Here is an 11,060-nt window from a genome sequence, read left to right on the forward strand (position 1 = left end):
GCGGGCGCGGCGGCAGAAAGGGGCGGGGAAGAGGACGGCACTCACATTTCTGGGGGCCGGGCCAGGACCGCCGCGGCCTGAGCGTGGGTGGGGCGGCTGGCAGGCAGGTGGCGGGGCGCCGTTCCTACCTTTCCCCAAATGCATGTCGTGCTGCAACCGTGTGGCCGCTGACCCGAGTTGTGTTTGGGGCCTGGTCTCTGGGGTCGTCCCTGCTCCATCCCAGAGGTGTCCACCCGTGTCATCATCTGAGATTCAGAAGCCCACCTTTTTGACTACCAACAAAGCAAGTAGTAAATAGTAATTAATTCGCTTATCATTTAAAAATTAGACACATGAACGCCAGCAGTTCTCATGAGCCGAGATAACCAGAGTGGAAGTTGCCTGGTCTCAAGCCAGCAAAAGCAGAGGAAGTTAACACTCTCCCAGATGCCGGCGTGGATTCCCTACATCTTTCCCCCAGGGAACGTTAGAATTTCTGAACTATGGGTTATTGTTCCCAGGCATTGGGGATTGGAGAGACACAGGTTGTGAAACAAGCCTTATACTTTTCCTTGCCTTTGAACGCCACCTTCTTTCCCAACAGAAGAAATGAGGTTCCCTCCCATAGGACACGGCTGACTAACCTAGGTTGCTGTATCTCAGCAGGCACTAGGTGTTTCTCTTCCAATCCATGTATTTCTACAGGGGTCTTCTGGAGTCAATGTCCTGGCCCAAAGAAATGACTCTCTCAGCAGATATTTCAGCTCCCAGGGACGTGTTTGACACAGGGCTGGGTTGACATCCAGAGCCCTCAAATTGTGCCAGATAGAGCACTGCCTGATTCTGCCGGCTATTTATACACAGTCTACCCCTCCCTACCCCCACCTTTGCAGGGGTCAATCTGGCTCTGCCCTCTTCACTTGTCCCAGCAACCCTCCCCAGGCCTGGGTTTCCACAGTGCACTGCAATCACTACAGAACTGAGTTTAAGACCCACCTTTCCTACCAGCTGTGTGACCTTAGACAAGATACTTAATCTCACGGAGACTTAGTTTCCACATCTCTCATGGGGATAACAAAAACAACAATGATAAAGCCTACTTTGTAGAGAAGTTTTTGAAGAATGAATGAGGGAACACATATAAAGCAGTTAGTATTGTGCCAGGCATATTTGTAAGCTTTCAAGAAATGTGATCTATTATTTTTGTTATCAGTTATTATTATCACTAAGCATTCTACCTTGACCATTCTATTTTCCTAGAGGCCTCTTTTTCCTCCCTTTGCTAAACCCCTTGCCTGCCCCTAGGCCAGGTCTGAGGCTCCATGTTGTGGTTGGGCTGGTTTCAGATAGAGGCTCACCTGTCACCTGTTTGGCCAAGAGCCACCGTGGGATTACCTCTTTGAGTGATCAGTATCCGGCCTAGGATCTCAGTGGATGATCACTGCCTAGGCCACACCTTTGTCCTCCCTTAGCAGCTGCCTAACCACCTGCTTCCCCAAAACCAAGCCACTTCAGGGTCAAGGCTCTCCCAGGGGAGGGTGGAGGGAATCACTTCCTGACACATGGTCAAATCACCCCCTTTCCCCCACCCGCTGCCAGATTCACACCCTGCTCTCCTGCCCCAGCCTGCTTCTCCTTTGGCATGCTCTGTCCTTCCGCCTTCTCACTCCCACATCAGCCAGTCTCAGCCCTGCTCATGGGGCAACTCCAAGCTTTCATCACACCTGGGAGCCTCACCCCAGCCAGGTTTGCGTGTCAACCAGGTTTTACGGGAAGGGCCTGGAAAAAGAAGATACAAACCTGAATTGGATTTGGGACAGTCACTTCCCCTCTCAGAACCCTGGATGCCTTCTGACCAAAAGAAGCAATCGCAATTCATGCTGAGGACACTTCATTAACTTATTTACCCCACAAACGTTCCCTGAACACTTTTCAGGCACTGGGGACACAGCAGTAAACAAGGCAGCCAAAGACCCGCTTTCACAGAGCTTATATTCTATAGTATGCAGGCAACAAATTAAGAAAATAAGCAAGAAAAAATATATCATTTAGTGATAGGTGCTGATATGAAAGTTAAAATACAATGATTTGCTATAGGATCATGTGTCCCAGTACCCAGGGTGATACTTTAGATTTGGTGACTGAGCAGATGGTATGTAAGCTGAGGCCTGAATGAAAAGAAGGAATTAGACTTGTGATCATCCATGGCAAAAGCATCCTAAGTTGTGCAAATGGTGCAAAAACTCTGAGGTGGAAACAAGCTCAACTCAGAGCATTCAAGGAATAGCGAGAAGTCAAGAAAAGGAGCGATGTGAGATGATATTGTAACAACGGTTAGGGACAGATAATAGAGGATTTTTTTTTTTTTTGAGTTGGAGTCTCACTCTGTCGCCCAGACTGGAGTGCAGTGACCCACTGGGCTCTGGCAATCCTTCTGCCTCAGCCTTCCAAGTAGCCGAAATTACAGGCATGCGCTACCACACCCGGCTAATTTTTGATTTATTGTAGAGATGAGGTCTCGCCAAGTTGCCCAGGCGGGTCTCGAACCTTCAGGCTCAGGCAATCCACTCACCTCGGCCTCCCAAAGCGCTGGGATTACAGGCTGAGCTATCGATCCCAGCCAATAGAGGATGTTATAAGCCAAGGTATACCCTGTATTTTATTCCCCATTATTGGGAGAATCCAATGAGATGTCAGTGAGACAGCACTGTTAGGCAGCATGCCTCCATATCTACCCCGCCTCCTGCTTGGGTCTCCCCCACCTGCTCCCTGGCTGTCAAATGCCAGGGACACAATCCAAAGGAAGCAGAGTTCAAATGGGTAACTCTGCTTTTATTGATCGTCTATTGACCGTGAACAAACTGAGGCTCAGAGACTGGCCCCGGGCCATCAGTGAGTCATAAGGGGACAAATCCGGAGCAGAAACCCTTCCCAGCTCGTGCTGGGTTCCCAGGCCTTTGGAAACGCAGCTCCATCAGAGTCTAGGCACCGCTGACTCACTGCTAGGCCAAAAGTTCTTGATTTGGGGAGAGAACTCCTAAGCCACTGGGAAGACCTGGGAAAAAGGGGTGCTGGTGGTGATAAGAAAGGGGACTTGAAGAGAAATCAGAGTTCTTTCCTCACTGTGGCTGAGATGTCTATGCCAGTAGATTGGTTCCCCCCAAACCTGGCTGTGCCATCAGAATTACCTAAGAATTCATTAAACATAAAAAGGCTCAGGCTCCACCCCAGTCTTCCTAAATAAAAATCTCCCGGGATGGGGCCTGAGCATGGGGTGTGTTTTTTGTTTGTTTGTTTGAGTTGGAGTCTCACTCTGTCGCCCAGACTGGAGTGCAGTGGCCGCTCCCGGCCACCACAGCCTCGACCTGCTGGGCTCCGGCAATCCTTCCGCCTCAGCCTTCCAAGTAGCTGGAACTACAGGCGCGCGCTACCACGCCCGGCTCATTTTGATTTATTGTAGAGATGAGGTCTTGCCAAGTTGCCCAGGTGGGTCTCGAACCCGCGGGCTCAGGCAATCCACTTGTATCAGCTTCCCAAAGGCGTGGGATTACAGGCTGAGCCACCAAGCCCGGCTATGGGGTATGTTTAAGGCAGATAATTCTGACATCAGCCAGGTTCAGAAGCACTGGTACACATAATTAATTAGGGTAACATGTCAAACATCTGAACACAATCTAAACCTCTGAGGCAAAGACAGATGAGCTTTAAGTAATGACATTTCCCATGTCCTCAGAACTTCACATTCTTTATCTAGCTCAATCCTTACAAACAGTCCTAAAACTAGATACTGTTATTATCACCATCCCCATCTTAAAGCCAAAAAGATAACAGCCAAAGCTAACGAGTATTTCAGCCTCAGTTTGAATCCCTTCTGTTACCTGGTCTTGTGTTCTTAAGCTCAGCATGACCCCGGGCAAATGGAGGAGATGACAGCCACCCTCTCTCTGCTTCTGAGAACAACAACATTATCAGCTTTGCTGAGGTTCAGTCCTTCATCTGTCCTGGGGGGTGATGATAAGAATCTCTGTATTACTAGGCTGGAAGAAAGATTATGTAAGGGTAGTAGGGCAGCTAGAGAAATGGGTGCACTCTTGGAAGTCAGACAGTAGTGGGTTCAAATTTGGGTTCTACTTTTTTTTCTCACTTTCTTACTTTGAACATGTTATTTCATTTCTCTTATCTACAGTTTGCCCATCTGAAAAATGGAGATAATAATTGTAGTTATTACTATAGGGCTCTTGTGATAATTAAACCAGATCATGTGTAGAGAGCAGAATATGATGCCTGGCACATAGTAGGTGCTTACTCAATGACAGCTGTTATTATGAGCAAATTCTTTTTCATTCATTCATTCTTTTTTTTTTTTTTTTTTTTTGCGTCTCATTCTGTCACCCAGACTGGAGTGCAGTGGCCACTCCCGGCCACCGCAGCCTCGACCTGCTGGGCTCAGGTGATCCTTCCGCCTCAGCCTTCCAAGTAGCTGGAACTACAGGCGCGCGCTACCACGCCCGGCTCATTTTGATTTATTGTAGAGATGAGGTCTCGCCAAGTTGCCCAGGAGGGTCTCGAACCCGCGGGCTCAGGCAATCCACTCACCTCAGCCTCCCAAGGTGCGGAATTACAGGCTGAGCCACTGAGCCTGACCTTTTCATTCCTTTTCTTTTTAAATGGGAACTTGAATAAAATGCTACTTTATCATGAGCCAGCAGTCCTCAGAGATAAAGTGGTCCCTGCTGGGAGATAGCCATGCTTATCGATGAGATGGTGGATCTGCAAGGCCATCTAGAGTTTTGGAAACCTCAACCCAAGAAAACAACCCTGGCTCAGAGATCAGAAAGAAGCATGGGGCCCTTGGGGAGAAGATTCAGCTGGCTGCCTTCTTTTTCCAGTCTGACCAGAAGAAGTGAGTTCTAAGCAGCCCCCAAGCTCTGAGGGGCTGGGACGTGGAATAAAGAAGGGCACCTCCATTGAGAGTATGTCTAGCATCAGTTGACCATGAATCAACCAAACGTGGAAAGTCAGGATGAAGGGTCATTGCTTATTGACCGAGGCTAGCTTCTCTCACCCCACCTGAGCGACTTGATCAGGCAGTTTCCAGGGTGCAGCTGGATTAGAACTCAGGCCTGCCCTTTGGAGTCCCCTTGCCCCTTCTTATGCTGGCTGGGAGCACCTGGAAGTGGATGCTTCATGCACACTGAGAGAGAGACAGACAGGCTCAGGTGTCACATTGCTTGGGGCCAGGATCCATTTGAAAAGGATGAAGAACAGGAATGGATGAGATAGGGAGAGGATTTTTTTTTTTTTTTGGTGGGGGGGGAGGGTGCGGTCAGGAATCTGTCACGTCCAGGAGGGACATTTATAATGTGTTAGATTCCCAGCTATCCTTCTCCATTTCTGGGCCCATTTCTTTTTTGTTTTGTTTTGTTGTTTTTTTTTTTTTTGAGTTGGAGTCTCACTCTGTCACCCAGACTGGAGTTCAGTGGCCACTCCTGGCCACTGCAGCCTCGACCTACTGGGCTCCGGCGATCCTTCCCATCTCAGCCTTCAAAGCAGCTGGAACTACAGGCACATGCTACCACGCCCGGCTAATTTTTGATTTATTATAGAGATGAGGTTTCACCAAGTTGCCCAGGTGGGTCTCAAACTCGTGGGCTCAGGCAATCCACTCACCTCAGCCTCCCAAAGTGCTGGGATTACAGACTGAGCCACCGAGCCCGGCCATCTGGGCCCATTTCTATGACTTTGAGTTATTAACATCTTCAGATCCAGGGCTTTACCCGTTCAACCATCCCCTGACAACAGATGATTCTCTGCCATCAGGGAGGAGAAGTAATCCCTCCCCCATCACACAACCCTTGTTCCTGTTGAAGCCTCAGATTTCTCACGTGAAAAATGAGGGCTTGAAACAATTATCCTGTATTCAAGCACTGGCCAGTGAGGTCTGTCATGGATTGTTTACTGTCATGCCAAGACTTGGAGAGACAATTCTATGACAATCGACAGTGCCTGATCTCCAGGGCATAATAACCTTTCTTTTTGTACCTCAGCTTCTTCATCTGTAAGTGGGGAGAGTACCAAACTACTTAGGGGTTTCTTTTGACCACTGAAGGAGATAGCATCTCTGAGGGGCTTGGCAAAGTGATAAGCTCTATATAAATAGGTCAGTACTTTTTTTTGTGAACTTTTCCAGTGCCTAACCTTGGAATGCGGTTACATCACATTCTGCACCAGGAGTGTACAAGCTTGGTTCTTAGAAATGCAGCCACTGTCCGGGCACAGCAAGACTTCTTCTCTACAAAAAAAAAAAAAAAAAAACCCAAAAAATTAGCTGGGCATGGCGCAAGCCTGTAGTCCCAGCTACTCAGGGTGTGAGGTGGAAAGATTGCCTGAGCCCAGGAAATCGAGGCTGCCGCGAACTGTGATTGTGGTGATTATGCCACTGCACTCCAGCCTGGGTGACAGAGTGAGACAACGACTCAAAAAAAAAAGAAAGAAAAGAAAAGAAAAAATAAAGAAATGAAGTCACAGAGCTGACATTAACAATTTAATGTTATCCGTTTGCTTTTTAAAATATAACTGAGTGTTGATCTAAAGCAATGGCTTCCAGAGAAAGACATACTGCCCCCTAGGGGACATTCTGGGAATTTGCAAGAGAGTTTTCAGTTGTCACATTAGGGAGTCCCCAGGCATTTGGGAGGAAAGTGGTCAAGCTCACACCATTAAGAATTACCCCACATTTCATACTGCTTTTGAGTGTTCTTCCAGATAACTCATATTGGTGAAAAGCTTTCTTGTAATTACTTGAGCCTCGAATCACTTCTAATTTACAGAAACATAGAGTTTTTGCACTAATTTTTCTAGGAATAAAATAACATGAATTACTCATTTTGGTGATATCTGAGTTACCAGTACAACACACCTGTATCAGCCAGTATTTATAGCTGTCACATTCAAGGCAAGTTTGTGTAAGTCTTTGCAATGGGCTACTACATGGAGATTTCTAGAGTAGTTGTGATGGAGTATTTGTATATTAAAATAATATTATTTTGTCGGGTTCGGTGGCTCAGTCTGCAATCCCGTGCCTTTGGGAGGCTGAGGTGAGTGAATTGCCTGAGCCCGCGGGTTTGAGACCCGCCTGGGCAGCGAGACCTTATCTCTACAATAAATCAAAAAATCAGCCGGGCGTGGTAGTGCATGCCTGTAATTCCGGCTACTCGGAAGGCTGAGGCGGAAGGATCTCCAGAGCCCAGCAGGTCGAGGCTGCGGTGGCCGGGAGCGGCCACTGCACTCCAGTCTGGGCGACGGAGTGAGACTCCAATTCAAAAAAATATATATATTATTTTAAAAATCATTTTATCCTTTATATTAATTAGGGTATTGATTTTTTAAAAGAGTAAATGTACTATAGGATACTATCTTTAAGCTTCATTTCAGGACAGTAAAGGGTTGTTAATAACATATTTGTTATAAAAAAGAAAATATTGATTCTGAAAGGGTTGAGAACTGACACAAGAGGCACTCACAAGAAAAGTCTTGTTGTATCCTTTGTGAAAGTGCTGTTCTAGATACTAGTCCATCTAAGGTCCCATGTAATAAGTCCCTCTTGTAGTGTAGTCTTGGCTGTTATGATTCTCTGGTATAGGTACTTCCTTTAATTGTATAATGACAGGTATGGAATTCATGTTCCCTTTTTTGTCTCAACTGCCGGGAAACTCACAGTTAAGTTTTGGGCTCAGTTGCAGTGGTTATCCCTAGCCCCGCATTTTGAAGACAATATCTTTCTTTTCCAATTTGATTTCATTATCAGGCTCTTTAATATTCTTTAAATATTTACTTGTGCCTATGTCTTTTGTTGTAAGCCACCTTTAAATCTTTTCTGGAAGCAGGGGAGCATAAATAATGAATGTGAAACTCAAATATCATATACCCACACTTTTCTTCCCTATACTGAATCTCGAAGTCTAGGTCAGAAGGTCTGGAAAGCCTGAGTCAGAGCAGTTTATGGTGGACTCAGGAGGTCTTGTCCTGCAGATTCAAGCTCCCTGATACCTCGTCCTCTTTCACTGCAAAGGCTTCACCTTTGTAAAGGTGTGGGCATTGTGAGGAGCTGAAGCAGGCTCCAGCTATCAGAGCCCACTCCATTTCTTGGCTGGATCTTGGTGGCCTGGGATCAAGATGGGATCAGAGAAGGGCACTCCAGCTCTAGGGTCAGAGAGGTCCAAAGCACTAAGTGAAGAGACTCTCCCTCAACACCCACTCCCCTAGCATACTGTCTGCAAACCTTAGAGCAAAGGCTTTAAAGTTCAGACTGAGGCATCGGACTGACCCCTTTTTGAACCCTGGGTGCACCAGCCCCTAGCTCTGCTTTGGGCAAGATACCTCTCTAAGTCTCGGTTTCCTCATTCAGAAGTGGGAATGATACTTATCTCAAAGGGCTGCTGTGGAGATGCACTGAGATAACCTGTAAAGTGCCAAGCTGTGCTTAGAACACAGCAAGTGCCCAGCAACTGCTGAGCACCACTGTCTACCTGGGATTGGTGTCACTCATGCGCCTGTCTGCCCCACCTGCAGTGAGCTCCTGTAGGCAAGAGGTGCATGAAACCTCAGCTCCCCACTCATAAGCTCAGTGACCATGGCACATTGCATAATGTTTCTCAGCGTACTAACAGTGAAATGGGGGTAATGAGGTCTCCTCAAGTTTTTGGTTTAAAACTATTAACAGTAGCTATTTTGGTGTAAGGGCATTATAAAAATTTTTATTTTATTTTTACTCCCCCATATTTTATTTTATTTTATTTTTACTCCTCCATTTTCTGTTTTTTTTTTTAATGTAACAAACATGAAATATTTATGGATTTTTTTTTTTTTTTGAATTGGAGTCTCACTCTGTCGCCCAGACTTGAGTGCAGTGGCCGCTCCCGGCCACCGCAGCCTCGACCTGCTGGGCTCTGGCGATCCTTCCACCTCAGCCTTCCAGGTAACTGGAACTACAGGCCCGTGCTACCACGCCTGGCTAATTTTTTGTTTTATTGTAGAGATGAGGTCTCACCAAGTTGCCCAGGTGGGTTGCGAACCCATGGGCTCAGGCGATCCACTCACCTCAGCCTCCCAAGGGAGACTACAGGCCGAGCCACCGAGCCTGGCTATATTTATGGATTTTTAAAAATAGCTTAAATGTATTAAGTGCTCACTCTATTTTAGGTATTGCATGTTACATACATTATCTCTAATTCTCACAACAATCCTCTGAGGAAGGTGGTATTACCCCAATTTTATGGATGAGAAAACTAAGTCTTAATGAGATTGAACAATTTGCCCAGCTTGTTGTAAGTGAATCTATACGTGTGATAAAATGTCATTAAACTATACACATGCACACACAAACAAACACATAAATGAGTGCATGTAGAAATTGGTGAAATCTGAATAAGACCTGTAGTCTAGTTGACAGTAGTTACCTACTTCATTTTTCTGGCCTTGGCATTATATTATTGTCATGAAAGATGTTACCATTGGGGGAAGATGGATGAAAGGTACCAGCTGGAGATTTCTCTGCATATTTTTGCATGTTCTTGTGAATCTATAATAGACTCATATAAATAGTTTTTATTTATATTTATTTGTATATCTTTATTTTAAAATAAGTTAAATTAAAAGTTTTTTAAAATAAAAAATGCAAGATTTCTAAGGATTACATTTGAGAATTAAAAATAAAATCCTAAGTCCCCAACCACTGAACATACTCCCTCACGGCCAAGAGAACTCCAGAGAAACCTTAAGAACTGAGTGCCCAGCCATGACGGGACAGGAGATCAGACACACCTCATTATATCCCCTCTCTCTCTCTCACTCTCTTTCTCTTTCTCTTTTTTTTTTTTTTTTTTTTTAGTCAGAGTCTTATTCTGTCGCCCAGGCTGGAGTGCAGTGGCATGCTCACAGCCACTGCAGCATCCACCTGCTGGGCTCAGGTGATCCTTCGGCCTCAGCCTTCCAAGTAGCTAGAACTACAGGTGTGTACTCTCATGACCAGATAATTTTATTATTTATTATAGAGATGAGGTCTCACCAAGTTGCTCAGGCTGGTTTCGGACCCCTGGCCTCAGACAATCCTCTCGCCTTGGCCTCCCAAAGTGCTGGGATTACAGGCTTGAGCCACTGCGCCCTGCCATATATCCCCTCTCTTTTGTGGTTTAGACACAAATGACCGGCATTAATGTGAAAACAGAGATCATAAGACTAACGGAACAGACTCTGTGGCAATAAGATGCCAAATTATAAACAAGACCAAATGCCATGCAAGGCAAGGGCTAAGTCACACACCCCTACACATAAAGAATAAACTATGTTCTAACTACCTCAAGGTTTTTCTTTTTCTCTAGTAGCTAAACAAGCCCTGGCCTCGAGATAAGCAATATTAAAACAATTGCAATTCACCCACTGCTAGATGCTGACTAACTGATCCAGTGTTCTACAAGCCATAACTACTGACTTTATTGGACAAGAAACTAATTTCAGTAACTTTCTCCTGATTAGAAGACCATAGACTGGTTCTGGTCGGTTTACGGGGGTTGCACACTTGAATGTCTTCCTGTCCCTCCTTCACCTTTTAATGTATAGGGCCTAATTGTAATACATTTAAATATTAAGTCTCTACCCCAAAGTGAAATGGGTTATATGTAACACGCATGTTTATATGCACGTGTTGGGAACACCTTCGTGAATATTCAGAGCTATTCCTATAACCTGTTGAATATGTTAGCCAACCCCATCAGCCTGTCTCTATTCCAGCCTCCCCTCCCTCAAAGTGTCTGTCTGCCTTTGGCTTCTGTCAGAGGCTACACTTCCCAGCCTGTGGGCTGTAACGCTTCATAAGAAATAAAGTCGCCGGACTCGGTGGCTCAGCCTGTAATCCCAGCACTTTGGGAGGCTGAGGTGAGTGGATTGCCTGAGCCTGCTGGTTCGAGACCCGCCTGGGCAACTTGATGAGACCTCATCTCTACAACAAATAAAAAATTATCCGGGTGTGGTAGCGCGTGCCTGTAGTTCCAGCTACTTGGAAGGCTGAGGCGGAATGATCACTG

The sequence above is a fragment of the Carlito syrichta genome, unplaced genomic scaffold (assembly GCF_000164805.1).
Source record: "Carlito syrichta isolate Samal-C Ts95f unplaced genomic scaffold, Tarsius_syrichta-2.0.1 Scaffold302231, whole genome shotgun sequence".
In the NCBI taxonomy this organism is placed as follows: domain Eukaryota; kingdom Metazoa; phylum Chordata; class Mammalia; order Primates; family Tarsiidae; genus Carlito; species Carlito syrichta.